Below are 10,607 nucleotides of genomic sequence, written 5' to 3'. Positions count from 1 at the left end.
ACGGTGACAGCAGCAGAAGCACTGAGTGCATTCCTGTGGAGCCCTGCTATGCAGACAGCTGCTCCCTAAGAGAACATCTTCAGGCCTTACATGCCCCCTTGCATTCCTGGGAGCCCCAATTACCATAATTTCCATGCCTTGTGGCTTACAGCATGGCCTGGGATCGTTTTCAGCCCTGTTTGAGCATGGTTGGTGTTCCTCAGCTCCCCTCAGAGGGCAGCAGCAGGTGGCGAGCCATGAAACCTCTTCTGTGCCAAAGAGAAGGTTCACCTGCTCCCCTCCTGCTGCTTTCCTCATCTCAATTAACTGTGGACTCTGGCATGGAGCAGAAAAATGTGCTTTCTTTACAGTAGGAAATACAAGATGAGTAATAGCAAAGGGGTGAGGCTTTACACACTTGTGTGAGTAATTGATTCAAGGTCCATGAGAACTGTGCTGGTGTCTGTGTCCATCTGTCATTCCTGTGGCACAATTAATCACCTGCATCTGGAGTGACAGTGTGTGAAGACCTCTGTGCTGCAGCTAAACAGCAGGAGTCCTGGAAATGGAGAAATTTGGTTTTTTGTACTTCCACTGTTCTTCTGTGTTTGTTTTAGAAGATAAATAACCAAATCACAGGGGAAAGTTGACAGCTAGCCTGTCCACAGACCGATACAGTGATTTTCTGGTATTCTCCTGGCTCTTGATTGTTTCTGCTGGGCTAGAATCAGGGGGAAAGTTGTGAGAGACAAGAGGCAGATGGGAAGGGAATGAGCTGGCCAGGGTGAGCTGCTGCTGAGCTCATGGACTTGGGGCTGTGCTCTGTGCACTTTAGTGTTTGGCCTTTTGAGGGCAGACTCCTTCCACAGTGTCAGCCCCGGCAGACAAAAATGATGGGGGACACGGCACGAGTGTCTCTGGCCCATAATAACTGTATTTCTCTTTGTGATACTGAAATACCCGTTTAAAATGAGCTGTTTCAGGCATTATATTGAAGCATTATATCAAGTGCAGTATGAAGCTAATGATTTTTCCTAGATAAGGGTTTTGACAGTAATGCCTGGAAGTGCATTCACTTTGACCACCCAAGTTGTCTATCTGCTACAAAGACAATTTTATCTTCATCTTCTTCATGAATTTCATTCAGGATTTAACTGAGGATTTAACCCTGCACTGATGTCTTGCAGTACTGTTGATTTACTTCTACAAACAAAATTGGGTGGCGGGGGGAGTGGAATTAAAAGTTCTTTTTTAATTTTTGTGTGGTTGGTTTATTTCAGAGCAATCAAATTTTCAATTTTTCCTGTAGTTTTAAAGATGGATCTTTGCTAATTGTGTCGAGTGCTGCACTAAACTATAGAGAAACAGTTTCTTGCTTGATAAGGTGATGTATATTAGATACACCAGGCAACAATGGGAGGGCAGAAGATACAAGATAACAAGATAACAAGATAACCAGAAATGCTTCTTCATGAATTTCATTCTAGGTGAGGATTTAACTGAGGATTTAACCCTGCACTGATGTCTTGCAGTGCTGTTGATTTACATCTATAAAGACAATTGGGTGGGGAGAGAGGGAGGTGGAATTAAAAGTTCTCATTTTTCTTTTTGTGTGGTTAGTTTATTTAGAGCAATTTTTAATTTGTCCTGTAGTTTTAAAGATGGATTTTTGCTAATTGTGTCTAGTGCTGCACTAAACTATGGAGAAATAGTTCCTTGCTTGGTGATGAATATTGGATGCAAAGCCTCACGTATATTGGTGTAAAGCCTCACCCCTTTGCTATTACTCATCTTGTATTTCCTACTGTAAAGAAAGCACATTTTTTCTGCTCCATGCCAGACTCCACAGTTAATTGAGAACATTTGGAAGGGCAAAAGATACAACAAGATAACCAGAAATCTGAGGATCTCTTTCCTCAACAATTCTATGATTCCATACTTCTTACAGTACATTCCCTGGTTTATTGAGGTGTCCAGCAGATGTGCTTTTACAGCCTTGTTTTATTTGGTTCATGGACTGGAAGCCCCTGACATTTCTGGTGGAAACTCCCAGTTTGTACAATTCCTGGGCAGCTAGAGCCATGCTGTCCTGTTGCTTTGATTTTTTAAGATTTTCTAAGCTTTCTGATGTTTACATTTCTGTAATGAACTTTCTCACACACTTTCTGTAAATAACTTATTGTTTTGCATTCTTTTATAGAAGAAGAAAAATTTGATGGACTGTTGGTTTGTCCAGTGTCATTGGAGAGGTGGCACTTTCACCGTCCAATCCACTGTCACTTTTAAAAAACTATAAATGTTGGAGTCAGAAAATAAACTTCCCTTTTTTCACTTTGAGAACAGCAGTGTGTGCACTCATGTTGTTTTGTGTCCTGTAGTGACACTGTCCCTGGGGCTCTCACTGGAGACACAGCCCTGTCAGCCCCAGAGGATTTGAAAATCTCCTGCCTGCCAGGTGCCTTTGTCACCTGTGCTGGTGGGTACAGTGTGCATTTTAAAGTACAGCAACCTTGCTTTGTCTGGTTTTGGTGGGAGGTCTCCATGGTGAAGCTGCTCTAAAGATGCTTCCCCAGGCTGGGCCAGCCAGGTGGGTAAAGCAGAGGACAGCAGAGGAACAGGTGGAGGGGATTTTTGGGGCAGTTTGCAGAACAGTGACACCTCTGGCATCACCTGGGTCTCTTTATATATTTAACCTTTGCCAACCTGGTGAAGGAAACCTCCTGTGCCCATCCTGGTGCCCATGTATTTATTTCCCAACAGCAAGGCTGGGAAGGAATCGCATATAACTCAGCTCAGCGGAGAGGTGAGGAACAATTTTGCTGTTATTTTTGAATTGTCTTCTGCAGTCACTTGGGAAAAGCTTTTCTCGCCATGCAGTGAAGGAAATGTAGGAAATGTTTCAATGTTTCTTTTTTTTTTTTGGTTATTTTTTGATACAGGTCCATCTAATCAGCTCCACCCACACAGCAGTGGCACAGCCAGATCTCACACACTTCCTAATAACCATCTGCCCATGCAATTAATGGCTTTTGGAGGAAAAGACTGAACCAGAGTTTTGAGTGTTTGCTTAAAATAACTGAAGAGTGTGTGTGTGGATGCTCTGGGATGGATTTTGGTGCTGAACACCCCCCACTTGGCCATGTTGTAAATCACAATGGAGCAACTGGCCTTTCCCATTGCGCCATTCAAACAGGGCAGGTTCCCCACCTGCTGTGTGAAAAATGAACAGCTGTGGCAATGTGGTATTCCCAAAATACTCACTCCCAAGAGATGAACACAGGGCTGATAATGTTGGTTTGACGAGTACCATGGCTGCCATCCCAGTGTCTCCATCAGTGGGTGGGGAGAGAGGCAGGAAACAGGTCTGGAAGGAAATGCTTCCAACTCTGCCTAAGAAACAGATCACAGAAGTAAATTTGGCTTGTGTCAAGAATAAATATTTCCTGAGACAACAAATAAAAGCCATGTAAGTTTTCCCTAGAAGCTCTCTGATAGGGCAGGGGAAGGAATCACATGGTGAGCTGCTGGTGTTCACAGCCCTCAGTCCTGTCCCATCTTAGATACATCCACATGGAGAAAGGCCATCCCATCTCCCTGCCAGCCTCCTTTTTCTTTCCTATATTAGGAAAAATAGCATGCCTGTCCACATGACTCTTTGTTCTGGTGTCTATGGCCACTTCCTGGGGAGCCACAGTGTGACACAGGACTAGGCAGCCTGGCTGTAAAACCTGTCTGTAAAACCTGGCTTAAGCTTGGATTTGGTTACAGGGTATTGTAAGGCGCAAGGTAAGCCAAAACTGGGAGGTTTGAAAGTGGTGAGAGAGCTGACCTAACTGATGGCATTGCTAGAGGGGAGGAGGCCAAACTGTGTCCCTCAGCAGGTCCCTTGGACTGAACCTGAGCTGCTTCAGTGGGAACTGCAGGACTGCAGAGCATCAACCTGACACCAGGCATCAGCTCACCTCCAGCTCTGACGAGCTGGAGCTCCAGAGAAAGGTTTATCTGCACCTTGAAGACATCTGTATTGCTACTGCTACTGCTACCCTGTGGCATTCACATTTTCTGGAAAAATCCCTTTGCCCAGGATTGTTCTCCTGGGAAGCCGAGAAGCCTCAGAGAAAAAGGAAAAAAATAATTACCTGATTTGCTTCTCCTGTGCTTTGAAGTGGAATGTGGTTGGAGATTGTTTATCCAGCAGGTGATTCTTTTATTGGTTTCTAGTGTTGTTGTAATTATATTGCAAAGGTTTCATGTTGTTGTTTCCTTAGTGCAAGAGTTTTGTACCTCCTTGATGTTTCTTGTAGGCACCTCCTCTAAGCACTGACTCTTCCTTCTTCTCACAGCAGCCAGCTGACTCCAGTTTCCCTCAACCAACCAATCCATTCTTTTGTAACACTCTTCTCATTGGTTAGAGTTGTGGCCTGTTAAAGTCATGTCTGCCCCTAATCTTTAATAATTAACCCAGTTGCAACTCTTCAGAGGGTAAGATTACTTTCTATACTACCTTTATTTACTTATATTCTATCTCCCTACATGGTGTGAGTTGTTTTGATTCAATGGCCAATCAGGGCCAAGCTGTGTCAGAACTCTGGAAAGAGTGAGGAGTTTTCATTATTATCTTTTTAGCCTTCTGTAAATATCCTTTCCGTATCCTTTTAGTATAATTTAGTATAATATTCTTTAATATAATATAGTATCTTAAAATAATAAATTCACCTTCTGAGAACATGGAGTCAGATCCATCATTCCTTCCTGCCACGAGGGGCCCCACAAATACAATACTACCCTCGTATTTTTGTATTATTAATACGTCAGACTGACTTTCCAGCTGAGGGAAATCTAATCACAGAATCCAGCAGTGCTCACTGAGAGTTCAGGACCTCAGTGGTGGGGGCATGCTGGTGACAGGGCTGCCTTTCCCCACTGCTTGTAGGGATTTTTGGAGCCCTGCAAATTCTGCCAGGGTTAAAGAGCAAATGCAGAGATTGTTTGGTGTGTGTTATCCCAGGAGACAACACCTTACTGCTTGTCCTGTGTCACAGGCACCCAGGAATGTCAAGCAAGTTTAAAGGGAAAAAGCTGCACAGGAGCAGCAAAAACCTGCATGGAAATTTCCCCATCCTCTCTTGTCTCTGCTCTAATCTTCAGGTGTTTTAAAGTGTGGGGACATTCCTGTGGGTGGGAATGTAAAATGTGTGTTTGTGTGGAGCTGGGATCTGTGTGTGGCTGTGTGGGAGAGGAGTTTTGGCTCCAGGGTTGTGTTTTTGTTATGTGAGATCTGTGCTGTGGTGTGTGGGAGATTTCAGGAGAGAAATTGCTGTTACTGCCATTAGGGTAATTCCCACTGGGAGCAGAGCAACATTTTCACTTTTTCTGGACTTGTCCTGAGCCCCTGCCAGGTGTTTGGTGTCCAGGCTGGAGGCCAATATTCAACCACCCTTGTGCCTGATTTGCACTGGGGATTTGAACTCTACGTTTCCAGTTTCTGGGGGACACATCCTTAGTGGGGATGTAGGAAAAAGAGGGATGGGAACTCTCCTGCTAAAGTGCATCTACTGTCCCTAAACTGTTCAGAGTGTTTGGATACCACTGGGCCAACAAGGGAGGATGCAGTACTGTGGGTGCTGCAAGGGGTGAGTCTGTGCCCCACGGAGGCTGTAAGTGATGGGAGGAGGTGGGTGAGGCTGTGCAAGGGCATTTTTGGGGTCTCCCTCACAGCAGCACCCCCAGTGCTGCACACATGAACGGGAGAAGCCTGGGAGATCTGGGATTTCCCATGTTTTTAGGAGTCCTGAGTTAGGGACACTCCTGTTACATGTGCTGAGATTTCAGGGACTTGAGGATTAAACCAGGTGATATTTTTTTAATGCAACATGTGACGAGCACAGAAGATGTGAACTCCAGGCATTTCCATGCTCTTTTTCATGCTGAACTGTCCCTGGAGCATGACCTTCCTCACCCCCATGGTCCTCCTCCCCCCCTCATCCCCCCATCCCCAGGTTCAAAGCACAATTTCACTTTTCTCTCACCCCTTTGTCCTCCCCCTCTGTCGGAAGCTGCCATCACCAAAGCCAACAGTGTTGCTCTTACTAATAGCAAGGTAATCAATTTGAGTCACTGTATACATTAGTAATGGCCATGTAATTCTAGTGCAAATTAGGTTTGGGCAGGCTGTGAAGCCTGAGATGTCTCGTCTTCCTGAGCAGAGCTTGGATTTACTGTCCTCTGGGGAAGGCCACAGAGAAACACCCCTCTGCCCCCCTCACAAATCCTCCCTTGATTGGATACAGTATGGTCGTCTGATTAAAATTGTGCACTGGTTCAGAAAATGATTTTCAGCCAGTGCTTCACAGTAAATTACTTTTTTTTTTTCCTTTCCGCCAAGACAACAAATTTTTACCTCAAGTACAGCTGTACTGTAATACTGAAATGACAATTATCAAGAAAAGCAAGATGCCAGGGAGGCAAAGATGGGGAGGGGCTGGGAAGCACCTGGCAGTGGTGGCAGCCTGCCAAGGGACATCCCTTGAGCCCAAAGCCTGGTACCTGCTCCAGGATGATGCTGCCACTCACACCCAGATCCCTCTTCCCACTGAGTCAGGTTTGTCTGTGCCATGGTCAGTGTCCTGGGGCAAATATCTGATGCCTTAGGATTTTAGCTTTTATATTTTCATTTGTTTGTAGTCCTTTTTAAGTCCTTTAAAGTAATTTTTTTAATGTATAATTCTATCTCCATATCCAGTGTGAGCTGCTGCTTTCCCATTTTGGTCAGACACAACAGTTCCTCTCCAGGCCTGGGAATCAAGGACACCTCACTATCTCAGGCCCCAAGAGATGTAAAAAAAGTGAATTAGAGGGGAGCAAAATTTGGGTAAATGACTTTATTACCTGAAGCTATAATTGGAAGATCAACCTCCAATATGCAAATGGACCAAACCTATAAAAATATGAAAACCCATGACTCGTCATTCATTATGGGTGTAGCCCCTGGTGGGGGCTTCAAAATGTACCTGAAGGCCCTTCAATAAATATAACTACTTTTTATTCTCTTAATTTTGTCTGGCCTCTGTTTTTAGGTAGCCCAAGTATTGTATTTGCTGGGATCCCCGTGGCAGGAAGGCAGGAATGATGAATCTGACTCCATGTTCTCAGAAGGCTAATTTATTATTTTATGATACTATATTATATTAAAGAACACTATACTATACTAAAGAATACAGAAAGGATACTTACAGGAGGCTAAAATATAATGAAAACTTGTGACTCTCTCAAGTCCTGACACAGCTTGGCACTTATTGGGCATTGGGTGAAAACAACTCACAGCAGAATCCAATGGAACAATCACCTGTGGGTAAACAATTTCTAAATTCTACATTCTACATGTGAGCACAACACAGGAGAAGCAAATGAGATAAGAATTGTTTTCCTTTTTCTCCGAGGCTTCTCAGCTTCCCAGGAGAAAAATCCTGGGTGAAGGGATTTTTCCAGAAAATGCGAATGTGACCCCCAAGAAGGCACCATATCCCAGTACTCACCTCTGTGTCCCTGCATGGGATGCCCCCTATCTTGTCACCAAACTGCCAGCTGTCACCAAAGTGTCACCAAATGGGAGGTGATGGGAGGAGCACAGTGCCTGTCCCTTCTGACACTGTCCCCTCCACCCTGATGGCCATGGCTACCACTGGGACAAGGAGAGCCCCAGGACAAGGTGCCCACCAGTGCCAGCCATGAAACATTTCCCAGCTCTGGGTGTTAAACACCCACTTCACACTGAGCTGCCCCTGAAGGAAATGCTCAGTTTTTCCTCAGTGCAAGAAATGGTGTCTCCTATTTTCCATGTGAGCACCCCAATGATGCCTGGAGGTCCATCTGTCCCTGGTGCCTGATCCTGCCCAGCTTGCTCATTGCAAACACTGCTGATGCTTCTCCTGCATGGGGAGAGCCTCCCCAAGGGGAGTCCTCCTCTCCTTTATGAGCTGAGCCAAGGCCTTGGCAGGGAAGGATGAAATTTGTGACTCCAAGATGAATCTCACCTTTCTTGCACTGTCCAAAGGAGGGTCAGGAGGTGTACCAGCCTGAACATCTTTCTAAAACTCATCTTGTCTGCAGGAAGGTGTCTTTGATCATGTCAAATGGCAATACTGTCCCAATTTTGGCATGTTCAAGCCTTGAGGAGTCTGAGTTAAGCGTGCAGCAATCAGCCCTTCCTGGTGGGCTCTCATGGACCTTGTGCCCACCTCACCAGTGCTGAGCCTGTGCTGGGTCTCCAGGCACTGGGCACCCTGGGCTGAGCCTTGCTCCCAGCACCTCCCACCCCATGGCAGAGGCTGTGAAAGGAGGCAGGAAAAGGAAGAAAAACAGAAAAAATAACCCATGCAGCAAATGTGTGCCTGAGAGGGAGTATTGGTTGTGAGGAAAGGGGAGATGAGATTTTTTTTTTTAATTAGAGATGAATAATATATTATCTGTGTGCTCATGTGTCAATGTGTCATTTGAAATACCTTTCAACTAGAGTTTATTCCACTGCCTTTATGTGGGTTGACACTGAGGTGAAGGTCTGAATCCACCATAATTTTTTGGCTTTCCTGCAGGAGCTGTGACAGCCTGGGGGAGTGGACAGCAAGAGGCAGTAAAGCAGCTTTATGTGTGGTGTATTGAAGATGTATGTTTGTATTCTAATAAATGTGAAACAGATTTCCTCCCTTTTGAGATAAAAAAGAATTAAATGGAAACTGCAACTCTGTCAGTGGCAATGAACCACCTGCCTCTTTAACAGCCTGGAATCAGGAGATAATTGCACATGGCACAAACAAGTGGAGGAACTTTCTCACAACCAGAACCAGCTTCCTGTTGGAACTCAGTGCATCCCTCTGGGTGTCCAGAGTTGCCAGGACCCCACTGGAGGGCTCAGAGACCCTGGCATCCTGCCCAGAACACCTGGCGATTTGATTTTGACCCTTGCAGCGAGTTGCCAACTTTGTATGAGGACCTGAAAGTCACACAGGTTTGAATAGTGTAATAACAAAATGATCACAGGGTGAAAATGTAGATTTTAGGATTTTGGTATGGGGGTTATGGGGACAAGATGGAGGAACTTGGGCATGTCCAGCCTTTCTCCTTCTTCTTCTTGTTCTCCATTTTCTGCAGTGATGTTGGCACTTTGGGATTGGTTTAGAGTAGAAGAGCACTGTCTAACATAGGTGATAGGCATTGGGAATTAAGTGTAAATATGTTATATGTAATTTGTAGTATAAAAGGATAACACCGCCTCAGGGGCAGTCAGAGTGCCTGTGGCTGCCCTGCTGAGCAGACCTCAGCTGGGCAGAGAGAAAATTTTATAGATAAGAATTAATAAACAACCTCAAGACCGAAAAGTGAAGGGTCCAGACTCGTTCTTCAGTTGCGCGGGCCGAAGCAAAGACACCCTGCACATCTCGGGGCAGCGATTATCACCAGCAACCCGAGAGCTTCCCACCTTTGCTGCAGCACAGGCTCTCCCCACTCTGGATTTGTTTCCTGAGCAGTGGGTAGTGTGAGGGAGGGAAGGCCTGTTAATTAAATTAAGAAAATATGCTCCACAGCACGTTGGCACTGAGCTGTAAAGGAGCAGCTCCGTTGCCCACTCGCTCTCCTGATCCCCTCAGGACCATTCCTCACCAGGGATGGTTTGTGCCTTCATCCATCCAGTTTGAAATGTCACATTTCCTGCTGCAATTAGAGTGATCTTGTACCCACAGGATAGATGTGTGTGCATCTGAGGGGGTGTTTGTGTGCCCTTCAGGTAAATGTTTTATTGAGCAGTGTCCAACACATAGCACAAGGAGAAAAGAGACCTAATGGTAAAGACTGTTACTGCAGCTTTCATGCCCTTTCAGAGACCCCTGGGAGCTGGAAAGAAGGAGTGGGCTTACAAAAGGAAGTGTGGTATTGTTTCTAAGCTGAGGGACAGGGGAGATGTGATTTCAGTGTGCTTAGACTCCAAAAGGATCTGCTTTCACCCTGGCAGGGCTTGCCAGCACGAGTCTGCTGGGACACAGCAGGAGCAGCTGCCCAGCCCCTCCTGAGGCCACCTGTGGGCAGCTGGCAGCAAAAGTCCACCACATCTTGGTGGAGACAGGACAAAAAATGCCAGAGTTCACCTGGTGCACATGAAATCCCCCCATGGTGACACCCAAGGGTGCCCAGCATCCCTAGAGGGGTTGTGCCCAGGCAGTGGGGTTGCCTGAGCTGGAGAACCTGATTTTGGGAACTCCAAGGCAGCAGGGAGCATGCTGGGACCATGCAAAGTGGAAGCACAGTTTCTATGACAAGCTTGGCCCATGCCATCTGCCACTCTTGTGTGGGAAACCTGGGCATAGGTGGGGTGGTGACAAGGGCTGGGGGTTTTTCTTCCTGAGAAATCTGGATAAAAGCAGCCAGAAGGAAGAGACACAGCAATTAATGCAAGCCATTCTGTATTCACATTATTTAATTTACTAGTACAGGCATACCTGACCATGCCTTAAAGCCACAAAAGGACAGGCCTGCTTGAGGAGTTCATCCTAAACATGGGGTCCCTCTGATTCTGACATTGTATCTGCAAAAACAGGGTGAGATTTTCAGTTCCAGTAGCTGTTGAGTACATCCAC

The sequence above is a fragment of the Ammospiza nelsoni genome, chromosome 1, assembly GCF_027579445.1.
Source record: "Ammospiza nelsoni isolate bAmmNel1 chromosome 1, bAmmNel1.pri, whole genome shotgun sequence".
Lineage (NCBI taxonomy): Eukaryota > Metazoa > Chordata > Aves > Passeriformes > Passerellidae > Ammospiza > Ammospiza nelsoni.
The sequence above is the reverse complement of the archived record's forward strand: the minus strand, read 5'-3'. Positions refer to the sequence as shown.